At 37.9% G+C, this 23536-nt stretch overlaps 1 protein-coding gene across 2 annotated transcripts in view; it reads left to right on the forward strand.

Moving 5' to 3' along the window:
- The window catches only part of lingo2 (leucine rich repeat and Ig domain containing 2), a 325603-nt gene that overhangs the window by 100846 nt on the left and 201221 nt on the right, over nucleotides 1-23536 (forward strand). For both annotated transcript variants that reach the window (XM_055177528.2, XM_055177529.2), the window contains exon 3: nucleotides 12543-12650. The gene's annotated coding sequence lies outside the window, so the exon portion shown is untranslated. The remainder of the gene's footprint in view (nucleotides 1-12542; nucleotides 12651-23536) is intronic.

The raw sequence follows: 23536 nt of genomic DNA on the forward strand, positions 1-23536 counted from the left end.
AAGTTGCAAAGGTGGGATGCAAATCGAAAGATAGTTTGTTGTTTGTAATTACTTTGGAGTTGCATTTCTAATCTGGCAGCCATGGTATCGTATTAATCCGGAAGTGTTCATTATATGTCACATATAATCTCATATTCAAATTAATTGGCATCGCTGCACCAAACACAGCAGGATTAAGGAAAATAAGCATTTACTAGTTTAATTTTCATTTTCTGTGTGAGGATTTTATCTGCAGTTATAAGCTCCAGTATTCAGTTAACCAATACTGTTTTCCACACTCAATGGTTATATGTAAGCAGGGGTTAAATTGGGATTTGTAATGTGGGGGGGGGGCTCTGTGGGAGGGGAACTTCAAGGGGTAACATTTTTAATACTAATGACAGCAAAGCCACTGGTTTGTTTCAATGAGATTCTGGAACTCTGATAGGATTTGATACGTTTCAGCTTTAAAGCTGTGCCAGAGGTTGACCCCAAATATTTTAAAAAGAGTATTTGAATTTTAAATGATGCAAATCTATGAGTGTGACACCCTATATCCATTTGTTGCACATGTCACTATGCATAATTGATCAAAGTTTGAAGTTCTGAGTTTTTTGCTTGAGTTGCATAGCTTGTGCAAAGACGTGTATAATGGGGCATACACACCAAACGCGAGTTAAATCCCGCGAGTAATCTAGAGCGAGTAACGCGATGCCTCGCGTTTGTTGTGTATGTAGCATAATAGTGGGATTACACCAGACGCAAGTTCAACGATTTGCGCGAATAGATTACATACAAAGTCAATGCAAAGACACGATCAGACGCGTCCTCGCGTGGGCCGATAGGAATGACGCGATAGGGGTGCCACATTTACCGCAAAAACACAAGCTATTCTCCTCAAACACGTCTTTGTCCACGTTGAAAATATTCAACTCAAGCAAAAAATTCGCATGACACGAAGTTAAATCCCGCGAGTAATCTAGAGCAAGTAACGCGATGCCTCGCATTTGGTGTGTATGTAGCATAATAGTGGGATTACACCAGACGCAAGTTCAACGATTTGCGCGAATAGATTACATACAAAGTCAATGCAAAGACGCGATCAGACGCGTCCTCCCGTGGGCTGATGGGAATGACGCGATAGGGGTGCCGCATTTACCGCAAAAACACAAGCTATTCTCCTCAAACGCGTCTTTGTCCATGTTGAAAATATTCAACTCAAGCGAAAAATTCGCATGACACAAAGTTAAATCCCGCGAGTAATCTAGACCAGTGGTTCCCAAACTTTTTCAGCGTGCGGCCCCCCTTGTGTACGGTGCATTCCTTCGCGGCCCCCCAAAGAAAATTTGTGACAAAAAACTGTTCTAAAACTCAACATTTTAATAAAAAAAAACATTAAATTATACAAAAAAATTAATGTATTTCATAAAATGTCATAAAACTGGGGCCCCCCTGGCACCATCTCGGGGGCCCCCCAGGGGGCCCCGGCCCCCAGTTTGAAAACCAATGATCTAGAGCAAGCAACGCGATGCCTCGCATTTGTTGTGTACATAGCATAAGGGAAAAGCGAGTGTTTCGTGGCAATTGGGCCGCCCAATTCGCGTCATTCGGATCGCCCCGTGCGAGGAAGCGTCTGATAGCGTCTTTGCATTGACTTCGTATGTAATCTGCTCACGCAAATCGTTGACCTTGCATGGGTGAATATTCCCCCATAATGAATGGAAACACATTATTCCCTTTGCGTCTGTGCACAAGCACCAGCACAGCGGGTACACTGGCAAGAGCAGAGCGAGACCTTCAGCCTATGTGCCGGGGCTTAGCCCCGGACGGCCCGGCCCAATTTAAACCTTGTATGTAGGCATGGATCTGCCTTGTCTGTACAGCTCTCCATGCTAGGTCAAGCTAAAGTAGGTTGTATTGAAGATACTCTGCCGACCCTGTGCACATCCCCAAGCTGAAGATCTAAACTCCCAGTAGAGTCTTGTGACATTTTGAATTTGAACGTCTGAGCGTCTGGCAGAATGAATGTCTTATCCGGCTCATCTGGGAATGTGTGCACTTTGTCATTACCTGAGTTTTCTAATAACCCTGCCCACACTTTTAATGTCAGATATTTGATTACGCCATGTATGCTCCAGCACTAAAGCATTGCCGCTTATGCATTAGCAGACTGTGTGCGTGCATGGATTTCAATGTGCATGGTGCATGAAAACTAGTAAATGTTAAAACTGTACTGTAATGTAAGCAAGCTATATGATCAAATGATTTTATCATTCAAAGCTACTTACAGTGCATTACAAGTATATACAGTATTGAATTATGTGTATTTCATTAGGATCAAACCCATGATCTTTTGGCTGCTAATGCAATGCTCTACCTGTTAAGCTACAGGAACAACTACAGTATTAGTGTAATGATAATGTGAATCAGTATGTGAGTAATTCATGTCCAAACAGGCAGTCTCTGCAGGAGTCATAGAGCTTGGTGCAGTGCAGCTGCCGGCGCGCGTAAGCATGAACCCCCAACATGATATGATCAAAGCCAAGAATGTTCATTTAATTAATGTGGCAGTATGAGATAACGTATAAGAGAACATACAGCATGCACGGAAGAGCAAAAGAAAATTGAAATAAAGGGTTCTGGTGGGAAGCAGCAGCTGTTAATGAGAAAACTTCATGCATCCATGCTTACAGGAGTAAGTCCAGGGCCACTGGGGAGTCGGCGAAACATAAGCAGATACTTAACGTCTTTATTGTAACATATTCTGATGCAATATAAAAATATTACCCCGTCATGAAAACTAGATACATAGTTATCACATATAATACTGTTACTGTATATCACAGATATTACAGTGCTTTCCTGTGTTCAATCAAATACATACATACATACAATAAACATTCATATAGCCCTACATGGATACAAAATGGTTTTAAATGCTTTGTATGGCAACAACTATCAAGATACTAGGAAAAACTTACCTGGAAACTGGAGTACAATGAATAGTTATAGGCAGTTGTGAAAAAATGCTGTAAAGATGAATTCATTAAACTGTGTTATATCTATTAATTAAATCTAATTAATTTAGGTGTGACCGCACTTTAAATTTTTGGTTAATTTTGTTCTGTAGCTTTACAGATTTGCTGTTCCAAAGCATCTTGGAAATGTTGCCAAAGTTCTTATATATGTTATACTTTAGATAGGCAGCTTTGTTTTTTCCTTCTCTTCAAAGTCTATTTTGATCTGATTTCCTACTTACACTAGGGTAAAATATATACATTCAAAAACATTTCTGGTGAAACATTAAATGTGCTGTATACTGTATGAAAAACATGTCTATATAATTGCCCATATGCAACATTTTGAATCCATGTATTTGTTGTTGCAGGCATATATTTGCTAGACAACTTTATTTTACTTTTTTCTTTACTGTCAAATCTTTAAAGTCTAGCAGGTTCTTTTTTCTATAAAATCTTTTGTTTTACTGTCCATGAAGTGGTCTACTGCGTTCTTTTTTGCACGCTAGAATGAACGTGCCTCTGGGCAAGCAAGCCTTTCTTCTTTCTTGTTTACTCATAAGTTGAACAAAACATTCACAGAAAGAAAATGGATGCAGAAGTTCCCATAAGCAAAGAATTCAAACAGCATAATCATACATCAGGCAATTAACTGAAATTAGGATGCAAGACAATGCTAACAGTCTCTTTAGGTTATCTCTTTTTACTTCATAGATTTTGTCTACTACAATGTACTAAAGAACAGTAAACAATGAATAATAAAGAAATTGAAAAGAACTTATTCTGATTCAATACTTTTTAGCCAAACTAAAACACTATCATTGTTATTAACATAAAAACAATAATTATTATATTGTAAATAAATAACACAATAGAGGTGCACTATTGTTCACACAGGGATGCAAACTTCATGGTTTTCATCCAAAATAGGTCATTATTGTAATCCGATTCAAATACTTTTTTGGAAAATGAGGGGTGGATGCGGTCTACAATGTCAGTCTTTGGACAGGGTCACGGTGAATGAAATTATGAAAATCATGTTGAGCTATATTTATATAAAGTCCCCTACATAAGAAATGAGACAGTAAAGACAAAATTGTTCTGTTTGCTGTGGAGACAATACATTTGTAAAAAAAAACATGAGGCAAAAGTAAACAATCTTAACATTTGAAGAGTTTGGTGACAAAATGCAATAAATCAATTTTGACTCATTTTGGTAAAAACGTGTTTTCTATACAGTACCAAGAAAGTGACAAGATGAAAACTATTATTTTCTGTCAAACCTTCACATAGCATCTTTATGTTATAATAACCTTAAAAATGTAAATCCATAATTTGATTTTCAAAGATTTATTATGAAAACTGATTCTTTTTTCTGCAAAATTCAATAAATCTACTGAATCAATATATAAATGTGCATTAAACTTTGCCATGTTATATTCATTTAGTTAACTAGTGGTATACACTGATAAAAAAATAAACATTACTGGCATTTATAAAAACTAGGGCCGGGACTCGATTAAAAAAATTAATCTAATTAATTAGAGGCTTTGTAATTAATTAATCTAAATTAATCACATTTTAATCACATATAAATATTTGACCTGAGAACATAAAGAAGTAATTTTTTACATGGATTTTTAGTATACACTCTTAGAAAGGATGTGTTAATTTTTTACACATCATTGTGCGGTAAGCTTTTAACACATTCGTTCTAAGAGTGTACCATGAATAATGACTGAATACATAAGCTTAAGCAACAAAATATTGTTTATTTTTGTTCAACCAAGTCGTTGTAGTCGGAGTCGGGCTAATGTCCACGCTAGCTGCTATATGTTTTGCATTGAGATGATACTTGAGGGTCGATGTGCTGCGGTGATATGTGAATTCCTTGTTGCATAGCTTACACACAACCATGCTCTTATCGACGCTTACATCCGTTTGTTTTTTATTAAAAAAAATTCCCATCCACGGGGCCAACCAAAGCGATCTCATCAGCCTCTTTGTTCATGTTCACTGTGGTTTGTTGTTGTCTGAAGTCATGAACGCTAGTTGGTGCTGCAGTATAATCGGTCCGCCGAAACTCATCCAATGAGAAATGTTCCACGGTGCAAAAATAAGTGCGATTAAAATGCGTTAAAAATGTTTAACGGGTTATTTTTTGTGCAATTTATTAATAATAATAATAATACCTTACATTTATATAGCGCTTTTCTCAGTACTCAAAGCGCTTAATTAATCTTAATTAACGCGTTAAAGTCCCGGCCCTAATAAAAACACTTACTTTGTCATATTAAGAACACTGTCATTGCTGCAATGCCATCAAAGTATTATTTTGTTTTTGATTGTTTGTTGATCACAAAGTACAAAGTGCATGAGGAAAACTAAGATTTGTGTGTATTCAAAGCGCCACCATTTTTGTTTACAATGCGTGGAATGGTGCGCTGTGATTTGTTGAGCGGATTTATTGCATTCTGCAGAGAAGGAAGACAGGCATTTATCACGTTTTAGGAAAAAAGGGAGAAAAGATGACAGAATAACACGGAGGATATTGGACTTTGCGTAAAATGAAGAATTTACTTTTTAATACTGACCTGATACTGATTTTGGTGGTAACATTTTTTTTAAATGCCGTTTATCGCATTTCGGAACCAGACTCTTCATTTGATTCACATGATTTTCCCCAAAAAGAACAAGAACTTTACATCCCAACTTATGTGTGTTGACACCAAAGACTGCAAGACTCACTGAAAAGACAAACTGATACTACACATTCTCTGCTTTTTATGTGTGAACAATTAATGCATCAGGGCACAGATCATCGCTTAACACTTGTGAGACTGTAGTCTCAATATGCTCACATTAGATAGAAAAGTTACTCCAACTCACATCTTTGTCACTTTTATCACCCCTGATAAGTTTGCATCCGTGTGCATACTGTAACACTTGCCTTGAATTTCACAGCAAATGGCGCTAGACAGCTTATATCCAACCACAATGTTGCTCTCACATTACTAATGCAGTTCAAAGAAGGGCATTGCAGATAATTCCATTAACTGTCCTCAAACCCTCTTCCTCTACTGTAACTGACTGCAAGTGTAAGCTTTCACCAACAAGACTAATGTATATACTGTAGCAGCCATGCTATTCAAATACTGCATGCTGCATTGAATGCTTTTCAATGTGAATTTTGTAAATCGATCGCAATCGGGCCTACGCTTACACAGAACGTGTTTAGGCATTTATTCTTAAAATCTCAACAAGCAGATGAGGGGGCGCGTTTGTTGTTCGGTAATAGAAACACAATGGTGACTCATCTTTGATAAGATAACGAAGGGGAATTTTATAAGGGCTGCAAACAAAAGTAGCTTGGAGATGAAAAAGATGAAAGTGACAGCTAAGCAAAAAAAGAAACAGACCATTGAACGTGCATTTGTTTCTAATTAATGAATGACAAATTGGCAAATGTCGGACAACTTTTGAACAATGTACCTTGAATAAGGTTAGGATCGTTGAAATAGAAGACAGAATCTAAACAAAAGCACAAAGACATTAAATCTATACAGAAGAGAGAGATAGTCTATATGACGTGCATGGAGAAAGCTATCTGTTAGCATTCCCATGCATCTCTACAGCAGTTGATTGCCTGATGCATTATCATGCTATTTGAATCCTGCCATCTTTGCTAATGGACACTTACTTCTGAATCCATTTACTTCATGAGCTGTTAACCCACTGGCAAAATATTCACCAAAATGACCTTACTCAGTCAGCATTAAAGATATCAAGGTTATATTTTCCACAGAATGTTCTTTACATTATGTATAGTGTGATTTTATGTACATTTTTACAGATTTTTACAAGCAGGGTCACAAATGATAAAATGCAACCCTAACAGAAAACCACATGAATTTCACATATGCAAAAACATGCGATAACACATAAAACGTGTGAATATCGTGTGCATTTCCAACCCATCCTCACCCCATGTCGTCAATATTTGACGAACTGGGGACTTCAATACTATTACGTCTGTTGCATTCTCTTTCCTATTTTCTTACCATTTTCGCGTCGGTTTAGGGTTAGATTTACATAATGACATCCCTACCCAAACCTAACTCTAACCCCAACGCCAGGTGACAACTGTCGTACCTAACTCTAACCCCAACGCCAGGTGACAACTGTTTAATTTCGCGTACACTGTTTAATTTTGCGTAATGTAACCCTAAACCGACGCGAAAATGGCAAGAAAATAGGAAAGAGAACGCAACAGACGCAACAGTATTGAAGTCCCCAGTTCGTCAAAAAATGACGCGAAAGGCACACCCTCCCCGTCACATATTGACGAATGGTCAAGTGTCGTCAAATATTGACGACATGGGGTGAGGATGTGTTGGCATTTCCCATGTGAAAGTGTGATTGCATCGCAACATGTTCAATGTCACATGTGAGGCTATTTACATAAGAATATAGATGTGATTCGCGTTAAAATGTGATCACAAGTGAAATTCATATTGTCCACATGCTAACTGTTCATACTTGTGAAATTAAGAGAGGTCTTCCTTCAAAGCTAAACTGAATAGGTCCTTGACCTCCTTCCTCGTATTACTTTCTTTCTTCCTCCACTCATTCCTCTTCTTTTTCTTCGCCTCTTATCCCATTTTTCTTACCTTCTCGTCTTTTGTAAGGTAGCTAAACACATTTGCTCCTCTGGTATTGTGTGCTCCTGTGAGGATCCTCATTAGGTCTGTGCTCTAATTAATCCTCTTTGATTTCCATGTGGCTCGCTCTTTCTCTCTCCCAGCCCTGCAAATCTTCACATGGTGGATTACTCGTACTCGTGGGTGGGAAGTCGAAAAATATGCAAAAAGGGAAGAAAGAATCGTTCACAAGTCATTTACAAGAAGCACATTTGATTTCTAACGCCCACCTCCCTTGTCGGGATTGTAGCGGTCTCTAAAGAAAAGACCTTATCATTACCTGTTCACACAATGTACAAAAAGACAGCAGAAGAGCACGAGCCATGACTTTATAGTTTATGATGAGCAAAGGATTAATCCAGAGAAGATAGGAGTGTTATGGGGCGAAGGGCCAGTATACTCTTTTGAACGTAGTAGGCTTATGGGTCTCTTCTACGACTTCACTTTATCCTCCAGTGGTGGGCTGGCTTTTTAGAGAATCTATCTTAGGCATTCTCCGTTTGCCCCCAAAGCCCTCTAAAGGCCTTAAGCCACGGAGATCCCTGTGCTGATGACCTGCACACAGCTTCCAGAGATGCCCATCATCTCCATGACTCCAGAGAGAGACTGTCTCTTACACTTCCTATGGCCCTCTCTTTATCTCTGGCGTACTCCCAATTCTATTTTCCTACAGACAAGGTTTCAGACGAAGATGTATCTTCCACACATCATCCCAATAACACTAATGGTATTTCCACAAAGAATGGTGCTTGAATTTCCAAGGATTTTCCCAGAGGAATGATTTATTGCATAGATGTTGCTTTTTCTTTTAAGAGACTTAATAGAGTTCTCAGTTATGTTTCATTTAAGAAACCATTTCTCAGGTGGATATTTTTCCTGTAATTCCTTAAGAGTAATAAATGGGCAAAAATGGTATAGTTGTTGTCATACAGTAAGAGTATAGAGCTATATAATTAATGCAGATACTGTAACATAGATAAGCGTTTCCCGAAGTTTGCATAATGGCTTACCCCTAAAAATAATTTAAAAAATTCTGTGTACCCCCTTTTTCTTGACTCAAGCGCTACAGTATATTAAGATAGCTTATACCACGCGTCTGTTGAATGCTTTATTCTGATTGGCTAAGAAATGTTCCATGGGTGTTGATTATTTTTCTGTAAACCGCACACCTGACCTATCAAATGTCTTAAAAATGGACACCAGAGCATTTTTTGTGGTAACCGTGTTATAAGCGCTATAATTGAGTTCGGTGCTTTGAATTATTTGAAAAATAATGCACATCTGCCAGTAGATGAGGAAAATTAGGATTCCGTGTGTATTTAAAGGAATTTTTCTATTTTCTTAAAAGAAAAATCCAGATAATTTACTCACCACCATGTCATCCAAAATGTTGATGTCTTTCTTTGTTCAGTCGACAAGAAATTATGTTTTTTGAGGAAAACATTGCAGGATTTTTCTCATTTTAATGGACTTTAATAGACACCAACAATTAACACTTAACTCAACATGTAACAGTTTTTTTCACTGAGTTTCAAAGGACTATAAACAATCCCAAACGAGGCATAAGGGTCTTATCTAGCAAAACGATTGTCATTTTTGACAAGAAAAATAACAAATATACACTTTTAAAGCACAACTTCTCGTCTAGATCCGGTCCAGCACGACCTAACGTAAATGCGTAGAGACGTAGAGAGGTCACGTGTTACATATATAAAAACGCACATTTGCGGAACATTGTAAACAATAAATTGACACAAAGACATTAATTTGTATCAGTTGACATATAACAACGTAGGAACGGTCCTCTTTCAACACACTTGTAAGCACTGGGGCGTAGTTTCGCGTTCGTCTTCTGTGACCTCTTGACGTCATGATGTATTGCATGGGGTCACGCTGGCGCATCACGACCGGATCTAGAAGAGAAGTTGTGCTTTAAAAGTGTATATTTGTTATTTTTCTTGTCAAAAATAACAATCGTTTGGCTAGATAAGACCCTTATGCCTCGTTTGGGATTGTTTGTAGTCCTTTGAAACTCTAACCTAACCCTAACCCTAACCCAAATATGTTTGTTCATATTAAAAATGTCATTGTAAATTTAAAACCCTGGCATATATAAGCAAAGTATGAAAAATCTTTGAGATGTTATCTGATGCATAAAATACGTGTGAGATAACTAAATCCTTTAATTTCAACACAAGTGGCATTCATTTGTTCTATATTTGTTCTAATTAGTGTCTAGAATAAACCGTTGAGATATTAAATAGTTTGTAATATCACTTCCCAATGGGATTCATTTCTTGTTTTTCATAGAAAGTTGCTCGGGTGAGCGGTGAATGGATGCTGACTTTGTTGCTCCCCATTCTTCATCAAAATTTAATGTGAGCAGTTCCAGTTTATGGGAAGAAAATTCCATCACTCTTAACAGTAGGATATGTAAATCCCAGCACTGGAGGTAACCATCAATCTTCCATATTGAGTGGGATTGCTGGCACGCAGCTGAATATCTCTTTCATTGCAATGCACTTTAATCTTCATAATCCTGAGGTTTGAGAAATACTTCTAATTCATAACCAAGCGTTGCCATATAAATTCATTTTCAGCCCTATGCAGGCACTCAATTGGAAGTAAGCTCTACACATGATGGCGGCTTTTGATCGATAACCTCCACATCGAGTCACTGATTGAAACAGATATTTGCCATGGAGTTGTTTCTCTTCGTAATGATCATATTTTATATTCTTGCCTCAAACGGTTCCTTGCCCCCGATGCAAACCATGCACATACTGTACACCACCAACATTATCACACAAAATTGAGGGTGCTTGAAAAGTGTATGCTAGTGTTGGTGACCTCTTTGCATATAGGCATATATTACAGCTGTTGATGTAAACACATTAATGCATGTGATTAATTTTTAAAGCAAATTTCTTTTTCATTGAAAACTTTATAGTGACCTCATCTGTGTTTCTCTGGGGAAGTTGTTGCAACAACTTTGCATTGTCGTTATAAGGCCAATTTTTGAAAAAAAAGAGAGAAATAGCAGCAATATATGTTACTCCTTAGGGGCTTCCGCATGCATATACTGGAAACAACTTTTTATCTATATGACCACCTATAAAACATGACTGAATTTTCAGACAATCACTTCCATCTTCTTTTATACTTTTTAAACAGCTCATTACATGGCCAATAAAATTAGATGCTTTTAAATCAGCAGTCACTGTTTTTTATGTATACTGTGTAGACAAGATAAATACTGCGTAAAACTGTCTGCTGTGGTTTAGGATTGCTTGCCTAAGGACCAAGCAACATCTCTTGGTCATAACAGTATAGCTAATTTGGCCCAGAGGACACAAGCGTTTTATGAAACAGCAGAAGATGAAGCAGTTTTCCCAGGAATGCCATTACGCAGTGTAGTCAGTACATATAGTCAGATGTCTCTTCACTGTCCAAGACCAATTCACATTTCGCATCTTTTGCGCACAAAGATACGTTATTTTGAGAATGTAGCTGCTCGGTAAGCGTGCTCAAATAGAGATATAAGTCCTTTATAAGTTGTGTAGGTCCCATTGTGTCAGAATGACATTTTCTCCCCAAAGAAGAAAATAAAAATTGAAATAAAGAGTGACGTGGTCGCGACAAGCTCTTTTTTTCCAGGTGGGGCGGTGCCCCAGCCAGTTGAAAAATACTTCAAATTTACAGAATGCAATGTTGAAAGCGCGTTTGGAAAGAAGAAGGGGAAGCAGTTTTAGCCGCGAAATGTAAAGCGCCCCTAAGTCAGCCTTAAAGGATAATTCCGGTATTTAACACTTTGAGTCTCATTTCTGGTTTGTTTTGAATGAACTACAGTGACGGACACTGAAATTTTGACAATGGGTCGTGTCTTGACTTTTTGACTCGTTTAGAAGCGTCTCTTGACTGCTTTAGAATGGAAGTCAATGGCCATGCACAAACATGTCATTAAAACATCACTTAACATTCATTTTCAAAACCGTGCTACTCACCGAGTGGTTTGTGGTGTTCGTTGATGATTAAAAACAAGTAGTGTACCGAAATACAGTTTCTGTCGTGTTTTATTTGGCATTTTGTAAAATTCCATTGACTTCTCTTGGAAGACTCATTGCTCGCTAATATATCACTCCACCGCCGGAAACGGAAAAGGGGTCTGTTTACATGTGGTTGTTGTTTTTTCGATCGGTTTCTCTCAGAAGAAATTTTTTCCATATTTGATGGCTCAGTGACCAGCCTTAAGTTTGAAGTTGAGCTCGATTGTGACTGTCTATACGCTAGACAAAGAGTTCCATTCAGCGTCCTTGTACGGCAAAGTGGTTGTCGCCATCAAATGGTTGGGAGTGTGCTGACGCTTCAGACTCAAATATAGAGCGGAAGTACATACGCGTTTGTGAGGTATCTGAAGAAATAGTTCCACTATAGCAAATAACACGGATTGAAAATATACATTGCGCCGATATATTTGTTTTTAATCATCAACGAACACCACGGACCACTTGGTGAGTAGCACAGTTTTGAAAATGAACGTTAAGTGTTGTTTTAATGACATGTTTGTGCATGGCCATTGACTTCCATTCTGAAGCAGTCAAGAGACGCTTCTAAATGAGTCAAAAAGTCAAGACACGACCCATTGTCAAAATTTCAGTGTCCATCACTGTAGTTCATCCAAAACAAACCAGAAATGAGACTCAAAGTGTTAAATACTGGAATTATCCTTTAATGCATGTAATGGTAACCTGGGCATCAGATGGAGCTTCAGATGGTGCACATATATCTGCTTGTACTGTTCAAGCATAGTAAGCTAAACACCTTCTGTCGTTTATCTTATTCGCAGATCCCACTGCGAAAATTCTGCTGGTGCAGCGGTCCTCACGTAACAACTGAGAATTGAAAAGAAAAAAACACCCTGCACATTGCCACCTGCATTCAGAAGGGCTGACAGGTAAGATGTGTTTTCTTGATAACTGATGTTTTGTGAAAAAAAGTGAATTTGTGTATTTGGGTTTAAACTATTAAAAAAAATATATAAAAATAATTACACCTTGTGCACATGTTTGACTTTTGTCACATTAGTCAATAGGCTAATAAGACAAGGAGTGCTATTGTAAATGTGACGACGGGGACTGCAGCGTAATGCTTAACCTACTTCATATGAAGTCATGTTCTTCCTCTGTTCTCTTTCCTCTCGATCCACTGTGTCAGAATGACATTTTCTCCCCAAAGGGCACATGTGAGATGAAATTACTCTTAGGTGTCAAACACGTCATCTCTGCATGTTTAAATGCCCAGTTTCAAATGCCAGCACCCGCTAGTGAAGCATGGCGCAGGGAACGTTCCGGGCACTTACACTTCCTGTCACGTATTTGGTATGTTGTTTAGCCAGAAATATGCAGAGAAGAAGAAGCAGAAATACTCAAAAGGACTGTGAATGTGTTGGCAACACATATCCCCTTTTATCTTAATATAATCAAGATTAATATACAGTAATGAATGCTGCACAGCTTCTTGTAATAGTTGTCCCACAAGTGGCAAACCTGGAGCTCAACATCACATAGCTACAGTGAGGAAGTACTGAAATGAGAAGAGCATGCTGGGAAACCTAGTAGCTGGAGGACATTTCTCAAGATTGACTTCACTGCTTGGGACAAACCAGGGATTCATATACTATCAGAAACAGTTAGGCTACTAATAGTCACTGAAGCTCCAGGTAGCAACTCTAGTAATATGTGTAGAAATGTAAAAAAAAAATTAAAATTTACTTAAAATAAATAAACACATTCAGCTATGTGATCTGCTGTTTTACAAAGTTATCATGTTAAAGAAACACATTGCTTTCAGTACAGTATGGGGTTGATGATGTTGCTAAATGCGGTAAAGTGAGCATTGACAGTCTTCAAACATCATCTGAACACCATCGGTGAGATGTTGGCATGAGAGTGCAATCACAACATCCCAAATTTTCCTCCCTTCCCGCCAGTCTTCTCACACTGAGGTGTGAGAGCGCCTCCTATGTGTGCCCTCATTGTTCACACCCAGAGGTGATTCAATGTAACACAAGCTATCCCATTTTGTTTGTTTTCTAGATCCGAACGCATGTTGATTTAACGCTGACAATCACTCTAAAACAAGTGTAAATGCATGCATACGAACATATGGGGTGACTTTTCTGAAAGTCGTGCTGTTTATGAAGGCCTTTTACCATTACGGCATGTGTGTAATTGTAGCGTGGCTGAATTAGGAGGTAAAATTTCAAGCAGCACTCCACTGACGACTCCATGAGAGGGGAGGGTGAGAGCTCTCAGCGACTACTACATTAGGAAACAAATGGAAGGATGAAACACATGAGAGAGCAGGAAGGGCTCAGGATGGGATCAGATGGTAAAATGTGAGGAAAGTGCTTATCTAATGCCTCATTTTTTAAAATATGCCTGAAGGTAATGAGTTTTCCCCTTTAATTTAGTTTACATTGGAAAACAGAAACAACCACAGAAACAACACACACGGAGAATAAACCTATTTTTCTTCTTTGAACATACAACTGGGCACATACTGTAGGTTGTTTATCTCAAAAGATTGATTTTTTACATTTTCGTAATCAGAAGAGTGCGCACGTACTGTACATCCATCGACAATTGTATTGCGTAGGTTGCGCATGCGCCTAAAGAAGAATGTAGTATGTAGCCCAGGAGACACATTCCATTTCGTTGCAATGCACATGCTTTGAATCTCTGTGCACACGTGTAAGTCAAACATTAAATATATTTTGCGTACTGTTCATGTACGTTCGCATACACGTAAAAATAAACTACACTCCAGGCTATTAGTAGCTGTTTCTGACAGTTGTGTATGAATCCCTGGTTTGTCCTGAGCAGTGAAGTTGATCTTGACAAAAATCCTCCTGCTACTGTAAGTTCTTTGGTCTCGTATGGCGTGCTCTTCACATTTCAGTACCTCTCCACAGCTACTGCATATGATGTTGAGCTTCAGTTTTACCACTTGAGGGATTTGTACAACTGAGCGGCGCTCTCACACCTCAGTGGTGGTAGAGGGATGAGAATTTGGGATGTTGTGATTGCAACTCTCATGCCAACATCGCACCGGTAGTGTGCAGCGGATGTTTGAAGACTGTCACTGCTCACTTTACCACATTTAGCAACATCACCAACCCCACACTGTAGTGAAAGCAAGGTGTTTGTAAAACTTGGGAAAAAAGGAAGTCCTGCAGGAAACAGATTTGGTTACTTAGTGTTGGTATCTATCCGTATCAGTAGACATCATTCTGTTTTTTACTCCATTTAAATTATGTAATAACATCCTAGTAGTGCAATTATGTTATCAATAGCCTCTTTCACACAGTAATTCTGGTAAATTACCATGAATTTACCAGAATGAATTTACCAGAAAATAGAAAAATGTGCTGTTCACACACGCAGTGGCATTCCGTTATTTTACCAGTAAGACATCATTCACACAATCAGTATCAAAATACCGGTAAATTCGTTGAGAAAGCGGAAGTACCTGTAGCACGCGGCGAGCTCAGTGTTGTATTTGTAAACAATCCACGTCGTTCATATCCACGGTCCGTATTTTGCTGTTTTCACGTCTGTGGTAAACAGTCGCGAAGTTGCTCATGACCAAACAACATTGAATGAGACGACGTCAAACCGAAAATGCGTTTTTAACAACAGTACTGTTTGCACGTTAGGCTTCACAGAGGGCGTGCTAAGGACGTCGGCAATTCGGCGGTAAGCTGTTTTAACCATTTTGGTGAAGAAATGTGGACATAAACTTCAGGTGTGCTCAACTTTCAAGCAGCATGTGTATGGAAACGTCCGTAAACAGTGCGGGGGTAAACGCGTCATCTGTATTAAAACGCTATGATTGGCCCGAAGCTGTCAGCACGGTCTGACGTTGTCCGTTCTAAATGCCGGTAATCCTATAATTTTTGTTCACACATAGCGCTTACCGGTAAATTACTGGTAATCTTACAACCTGTCTTACTGGTAAATTGGGAGCACAGATTTACCGGAAAGGTTCTGTTCACACATGATCTGTTAACTGCAATTTACCAGTAAATTACCAGTAAAGACTGTATGTGTGAAAGGGACTAATGTCACCCAATTAAAAATAATCATGTTCTGATGCATTTTTCTGTCCCTTTTGATTGCCACCATATAATTTGTCCTGTTCAACAGTTGTTTTTAAATAATAACCCGATGTCCGATAGTGGGCATATTTGACGAGTTTGGTTCCAAACGCGATAAACGCCATTTAAAAAAAATAGTTACCACCAAAATCACTATTATATCAGGTCAGTATTAAAAAGTAAATTCTGAGTTTTACGCAAAATCTGATATCCACCGTGTTATTCTGTCATCTTTTTTTCCAAAACGCGATAAACGCCAGTCCTTCTTCTTAGCAGAATGCAATAAATCCGCTTAACCAATCACAGCGCACCATTCCACCCATTGTAAACAATAATGGGGTCGCTTTGAATACACACGGAATCCTACTTTTCCTCATCTACTTTGTACTTCGTGATCAAAAAACAAAAACAAATTATATTTTTAATGGCATTGATCAACCTGTGGTGGTTTTCTGTGGCGGAGAAGAAACGTAAGCCATCAAAATCGAATAATTTACCGAGAGGCACTCGGGCGACGGAAAAATGCCAGCTGTTGCTTGTTCTCACACTAACTTTCCATTATTTTACTCAAAGTCAACAAACATCGAGCAGGACTAAAACATTTTACAGCTGATCGCTGTCAAAAAAGTTTAGCGACGACGTCCCAAGGATGACAGCAGCCATGACAGTGTTCTTAATATGACAAAGTAAGTGTTTTGATTAATGCCATTAATGTTTTTTTTATCAGTGTATACCACTAGTCAACTAAATGAATATAACATGGCAAAGATGAATGCACATTTATATATTGATTTAATAGATTTATAGCATTTTGAAGAAAAAAAAACTAAATCTAATTATGGATTTTTAATGTTATTAACCTAAAGATGCTATGTGAAAGTTTGTAACAGAAAATAGTGGTTTTCATCTTGTCACTTTCTTGGTATAGAAAACAAATTTTTAGTCAAAATGGATTTATTGCGTTTTGGAAACAAACTCTTCATTTATCTGCCTATACCAATTATAGGCCGATATATCAGTGCATCCTTACTAATGTTGAGACTCTGAGGCTTTTACTCAACATAACCATATCAAATTACTAGCCTCATACAGTATTTGCATGATACAGTGTTTGCACTTTTACTAACCCCTTATCTTTTTCGACTCACACATCCACAGCATTTTTATGAAATATTGAATTCTGTATGTTTAAATGGATCCAATATAGAGGCATGATTAAGCCATTAAAGACACATCTGCCATCCTAATTTCTTTTTAATTTGGAGAGGCTGCATTCTGTGGTAGCCGATCTGACGTTTTAATTAAGTCCGGTCCGCGAGACTGATTGCGTGCCAAAAGAGGGAAGCTCCGCCTGACACTCTGCATGTTGCGGAGAACAAGGAGTCGCTCTCTGAGCTCTTTTAAATTGACCGACTCCACCTCCATCTGCACCTGAAAGCTATTCTCACACTTCAGACAGTAAACTCACTGCAACTCCATTCAGCTCCCCTCTCGCAATCAGGTCGCTTATGTTGGGGATAGCAGAGGCCGTTTTGCCCTTGATTATTCACCGTGTGGGGTGTGATGGCTTGTATTTATGCTGATTTGTGCTCTTCACTGGGTGCAAGCTCAATTTCTGTGAGGTTTCAGAAGAAATCCTCAGGGCCGCACATCGCGGCATCTTAAAGATGAGAACAGACTTCCAAACATTTGTGTGCGTCAAAGCAGGATCACTTCAGTAAGAGTGGTAAAGGAGAAAGATCACTGATTATTCTTTAGAGTTCACAGAGAGTGTGCTTCAAAAACTTTAAAGAGAGCTCTTCTCCCCTTTAAAATCAAGGCGCCATCTAGCAGGCTGACGGGCAGCCATAGCTTAACAGAACAAGCAGCTGACGGCTAGATTAAAGAACTTTGACCTTCAAATTCGATGAAATGTTTCAGAAGGGCAAGACAGAACTGAGAAAAAGAACGAAATCGCATTCGGTGTCGAGAGCCGTTTCAAGACCATCTCAACTTCAGAGCAAAATAAAAAACAAATCTCAGCCACAAAAAAAGATGTTGGCTTGTACGCTTGTGCTATTAGCTACCTGATGTGAAGGTTACGTGAAAACTCATTAGTGGTGGCTGATGTCTGAAAAGGAGTATGAGAGCGGGTTCTGATAATGACACTATTCATGTTTCTCCTTAATATTCCTGGAATTGATTTTCAGCGGTGGTTGGTTTCATGTTGATTTCATATTCTGTAATTTCTGAGCATTTTGAAAGTGAAACTAAAATGGTATGATATGGCAAAAAGAAGAAAATCAAACAATCAAGGAGGCAAATGCATTTAAAAAAGTCAAGGACAGCTAGACTTAAAGAGGTGTTGACCCTTCACAGTTAGAAAAACATCAGCTGAGCTTTAAGCACTCTGGACAGCTCCTGTTGTTTTCTATAGTGTTGCTCCTGGAGTTCTCTGTGCGTTGGCTTGCTAACCTGTTTGTGCCCTACAGAGGGGGGCATGAAAATAGCATGAACTCCAACCCCAATAAACAGCGTGGACACTTAAGTTGATTCTAGTGCTACTGGCAGTTGTTATGCAACTAAACGTTGACCTGATGGCATTATGCCCACTGCCTTCAACTTCAGTTAAATTAAGCTTTACCGTGTGTTTCTCTCTCTCTCCCTCTCTCTCTCTCTCTCCCTCTCTCTCTCTCTCTCTCATGTACACACGCATATACATTACATATATAAGCGTTAAATTTAAGTGCAGTTTTTGAAATATAAAAATGTTAAAATATGAAAATGGATTTGGCCTAACCAATTTCAAAAGCTTCCCATACCCACATGCAGAGGTGTACATACAAAAGTTTGGTGTCATTTTACAGGAAAGCCTTTGAAATTTCATAAAACACTGTTGAAAGTGCTAAACATAGTTGTATGTGTTGTCTGTCCTCTAATAAACACAAAATAAATAGGCGCTTTTTGATGTTTTTTTTTCTAAAGTCTGTATTTAAAAGTGTATAACTCTGGCCCTGAGTGGGAACGAAACCTGCAGACAGTTTTGTTTGATTCCAGCAATTGTCAGCTTACAGAAGAAAAAAAAATTCTCTATCATATAATGCAAAAGTTATTCTACTCCAACTGAAGGGAGGAATAATACCCTTTTTTGTATTTAATTTCCGCCTACAAATATTTGAAGTGCTCCCATAAGCACATACAGTGGAATAAATGCAATATCTTTATATCATTTTACAGAAAACCCTTTGAAGTTACATAAAAAGCTGCTGTTTGTGACAAATATTGTTATTTAGGGTGTTTTTCATATGATGAAACACCAAAATGTCTTTTTTTGTTGTAAACACTGCCTTTGATAGTGTATAACTCTGGTTCTGGGTGGTCTAGCAGACAGTTCTGGTTGTTAGCAGCAGCAGACAGTAAACACCCCAAAAAAGAATGAACTCTTTTGCATGTCGCTTTCAAAAGTTATTCTTATTTGACTGAAGGGTGTGAAAATACATTTTTCATATAAATATTAATTTTTTGTTTTGCACATATAATAAATAGCAAGGGATTATTCATGCACACAACCAAAGAAAATGCTGTGAATGGACTCATAGTTTAGAGGAGGACCTAAAATAAAAGATGGTGTATCATTTGTGGCTATCTGTGCTATCTAAGGCAGTTCACACTCAATTTTCACATACGTTTACAAAAGTCAATTTTTTACATCATTATTCATTCGACGATTGTAGGATATTTGATAATAATAGGACAAAAATAACACTGCAGCCTTATTCCTGAGAGTGAGAGCTTTCATTTGATTTAAGACTTGCCCATGTTTGTCATACTTGAAAAATATGAAATATGTGAAAAATGATATAAAAAAATATGGGGGGGGGGTGATAGTGTAAATTAATTGTAAATAACTTTCTTACAGTAAAAGATATGTCAAAGTGATGCATATCTGCAGAAAGTAGAGAGTCTAAGTTTTCAAACAGTATCTCATATGTGGTACTGGGTCCATGACAGACCATTATAAATTAAAGGAATATTTTAAATTAAGTAATAATAAATAATTCTGGACCCGGTACAGGGTCCAAGAGTTAAAGAAGTCAAGAAGGCATACAGTATTAAACATATGTGAGCCTGTCTGTTAAATCCAGGCTAAAGTCTCATTACTGAATATTGATATTAAGAGTTTCAAAGTTAGATTTTTTTGTAATATATATTTTTGAGTAAGTTTTTGTATTTATTGAACAGTAAGTTTAGGAGACCACAGGAAAGTACAGGGAGGAGAGAGAGGGCTATGGGATCGGCAAATGAACACGAGCCGGAAAATGAACTCGTTTTTTTTTTTTTTTTTAAACAGGCTCATTTTCCAGCTCCCCTAGAGTTAAACATTTGAGTTTTACCATTTTTTAATCCATTCAGCTGATCTCTGGGTCTGGCAGTACCACTTTTAGCATAGCTTAGCATAATCCATTGCATTTCATTGGACCATTAGCATTGCGCTCAAAAATGACAAAGAATTTAGATATTTTTCCTACTTAAAACTTGACTCTTCTGTAGTTACATTGTGTACTAAGACCGACGGAAAATTAAAAGTTTTGTTTTTTTTAGGCCGATATGGGTAGGAACTATACTCTCATGATATTACACAGTGCCCGGAAATAGTCCACGTACTGCTATTGAAAGTTACCAAGGGGCTATTTTCAGGCACTGTGTGATATCATTGCACCTGCTGCAGCCATGGTACGACAGCAAGGTCCTTGATTGTTACACCGGAATGAGAGTATAGTTCCTAGTCATATCGGCCTAGAAAATTACAACTTTAAATTTTCCGTTGGTCTTAGTACACGATGTAACTACAGTAGAGTATAGTTATAAATAGGAAAAATATTAAAATCTTTGGTTATTTTTGAGCACGATGCTAACGGTCTAATCAGATTTAATGGATTATGCTAAGCTATGCTAAAAGTGACAACGCCAGACCCGGAAATCAGGAATGCATTCCAAAACTGTAAAACTCAAATATTTGACTCTGGGGGAGATGGAAAATTAGCATATTTTTTAAAAAAGTGAAGTGTCCCTTTAAGATTCCAAGCTATCATCCCCAGTGATAGCTTGGGTACATATGTTGACCATTTTTTATGCACAAACAGGTATACAAGTGTGTGTATGCTGTTTGTAGTTATTTAGCTTTATACATTATTGATACATAAAGATGACACATTAAACATACGGAGTGTTTTTATACTCTTTTTGTATTTATTTATTTATTTATTTATTTGTGTGCTATGTATTCTGCAGGCAGAGTTATGTAACAGACCTGCAGGATGGAATAATCTAGATGTAAGAGCACTTACTTGACTATAAATGCACCACGCAGCCCACTATGAAGCAGTTATATTCAACAGGGTGATTTTGTATTGTGACAGAAGCTGAGGTTTTGCCATTTCCATGGTGTTATCACTTGCTATTTATGATAATGCATTTATTAGAACGGGTCATTTGCGAGGCAGAGACGTTGTACTCACTGAACTGGGTAATGTCCAAACGTCCCACTCAGTACTAGAAATCTCTAATTTTGAGTAAATTATTATTTCCTTTTTCATTTGTACAGTCCGGTACACTGTGTTACGGTAGTTTTATTTTGGTAATGAAAACAGCATGAAGGCTTTAGATATGGATTTAACCAAATAAAACACAGGCATACAGCTGATTGGCTAACTAAAGGGCCTGTGAAGTTCATTTGCTCACATGATGGAACAGGGACATTGTGTCATAGATCGCATGTGTCATAAAGCTTTGAGTCATCGTGAGCTGAAATTTCGGGACGCCGTCAGACTCGCTGATAGATAAGGTCATGTCACATCATTTACCGGGGGCGAACTCTACATCCTGACATTAAACCACAATTGGCTCAGTTAATCGTTGGTATGCATATTTAATACTACCATTTGCTTAAGGGGAGTTTCTGTTCACTTATGGCTTGAGTTATGCTTCCCTTACTTTTCATGTCAGTAATTAGGATAAAAATAATTCCACAAATTAAACGAAAAAAAAGGAGATAATGTTGTTTAGCAATGCTGGTTTTGATTAAGCAGTTGCACTGCAGGCTCGCTTGCTCGCGAACATTCAGAAACATTAACGTAGTGTTGAGGATTTCATTGTCTGACTTCGTTCAGTTCATTGGACCGAACTAGCCTGGAGTGAGGATTAGTAAATTTTACAAATTATTAAACTCATCTGTGCTGTTCTCTCAAGCACAAACGTCCAGCGTGTGCTTCCAATATTCTCCTTATTTGGACATTTCTTTCTTTACACATTTTTGTGCATCAAATCTGTGTGCAAATATTTACATGCATGTTCTTTTTATAAAATTATAACTTATAAACCAGTTTTGATCAAAAACACAGACTTCATTTTCTTTAGTAACCTAGTATTTATTAAAATGTTCTTATTAGAAATTGCTAGGTGAATATGTCTTTGGGATTTGCAGAGTCACAATTGTCTGGACAGGAAAGCCCATATATGGAAATGGTTTAGACGTGGCCTCATTTAGAATGATCTGGATTTGTCACCATTAGAACAAGGGTAAAACAAACATGATATCATTTGACTTTATTTCTTTCTACTATTTTTTTGCTATATTAACATCAGAATTACATACTCAAGCCTGCAAACCATTTTTTTTTTGACAAGTGTGAATTGAACAGGTAATTGTATATTTCATTTTGCCCTTTGCTTTTAGCATGTCTCATTTTTCAGTGCTGCCAAGTTCTCTTTGTTTCCATTAGTAAGAACACAGTGCATTACAGGCCCCATTATCACATACTGGGCAAGACAGGACCTGAGAGAACTGTGCACTTTTCTTTTAAACACAAACACACACACGTGCGAACGCACACACACTTATGCACAATGATTATAAATCAGTAAAAGTTTGCTGAAATGTACTTAAGAGTAAAAGATTGTGTCTGGTTAAATATAGTCGGCAAAGCTAATCATGTTTGTGTTTTTAAAGCAATGTGGACAATGTGGTGACAGGTTTGTCAGGCTGACAGATGTTCGCATATACAGTGGTAGACAGTAACATTACAGTAAGTATTTTTAACATTAAGAACCAAATACAATATGGCCTTATCTTTAAAACTAATAATTACTAAATTTATTACAAAATGGTTCATGTTTCTGCCTCCTTTGCTTTACTTAAAGGATAATTCCGGTATTTAACACTGGATGGACACTGAAATTTTGACAATGGGTCGTGTCTTGACTTTTTGACTCGTTTAGAAGCGTCTCTTGACTGCTTCAGAATGGAAGTCAATGGCCATGCACAAACATATCATTAAAACAACCCTTAACGTTCATTTTCAAAACTGTGCTACTCACCAAGTGATTCGCGGTGTTCGCTGATAATTAAAAACACATATATTGGCGCAATGTATGATTTCAATGTGTGTTATTTGCTATAGTGGAACAATTTTTTCAGATACCTCACAACCGTGTATATACTTCCGCTCTATATTTGAGTCTGAAGCGTTAGCACACTCCCGACCACTTGATGGCGACAACCACTTTGCCGTACAAGGACGCTGAACGAAACTCCGTGTCTAGCGTATAGACAGTCACAATGGAGCTTAACTTCAAACCTAAGGCTGGTCACTGAGAGGCTGTTTACACTTGCCATTAACATGCGTTTTCATTGATCGGATCAC

Source organism: Misgurnus anguillicaudatus, chromosome 16, assembly GCF_027580225.2.
Source record: "Misgurnus anguillicaudatus chromosome 16, ASM2758022v2, whole genome shotgun sequence".
Lineage (NCBI taxonomy): Eukaryota > Metazoa > Chordata > Actinopteri > Cypriniformes > Cobitidae > Misgurnus > Misgurnus anguillicaudatus.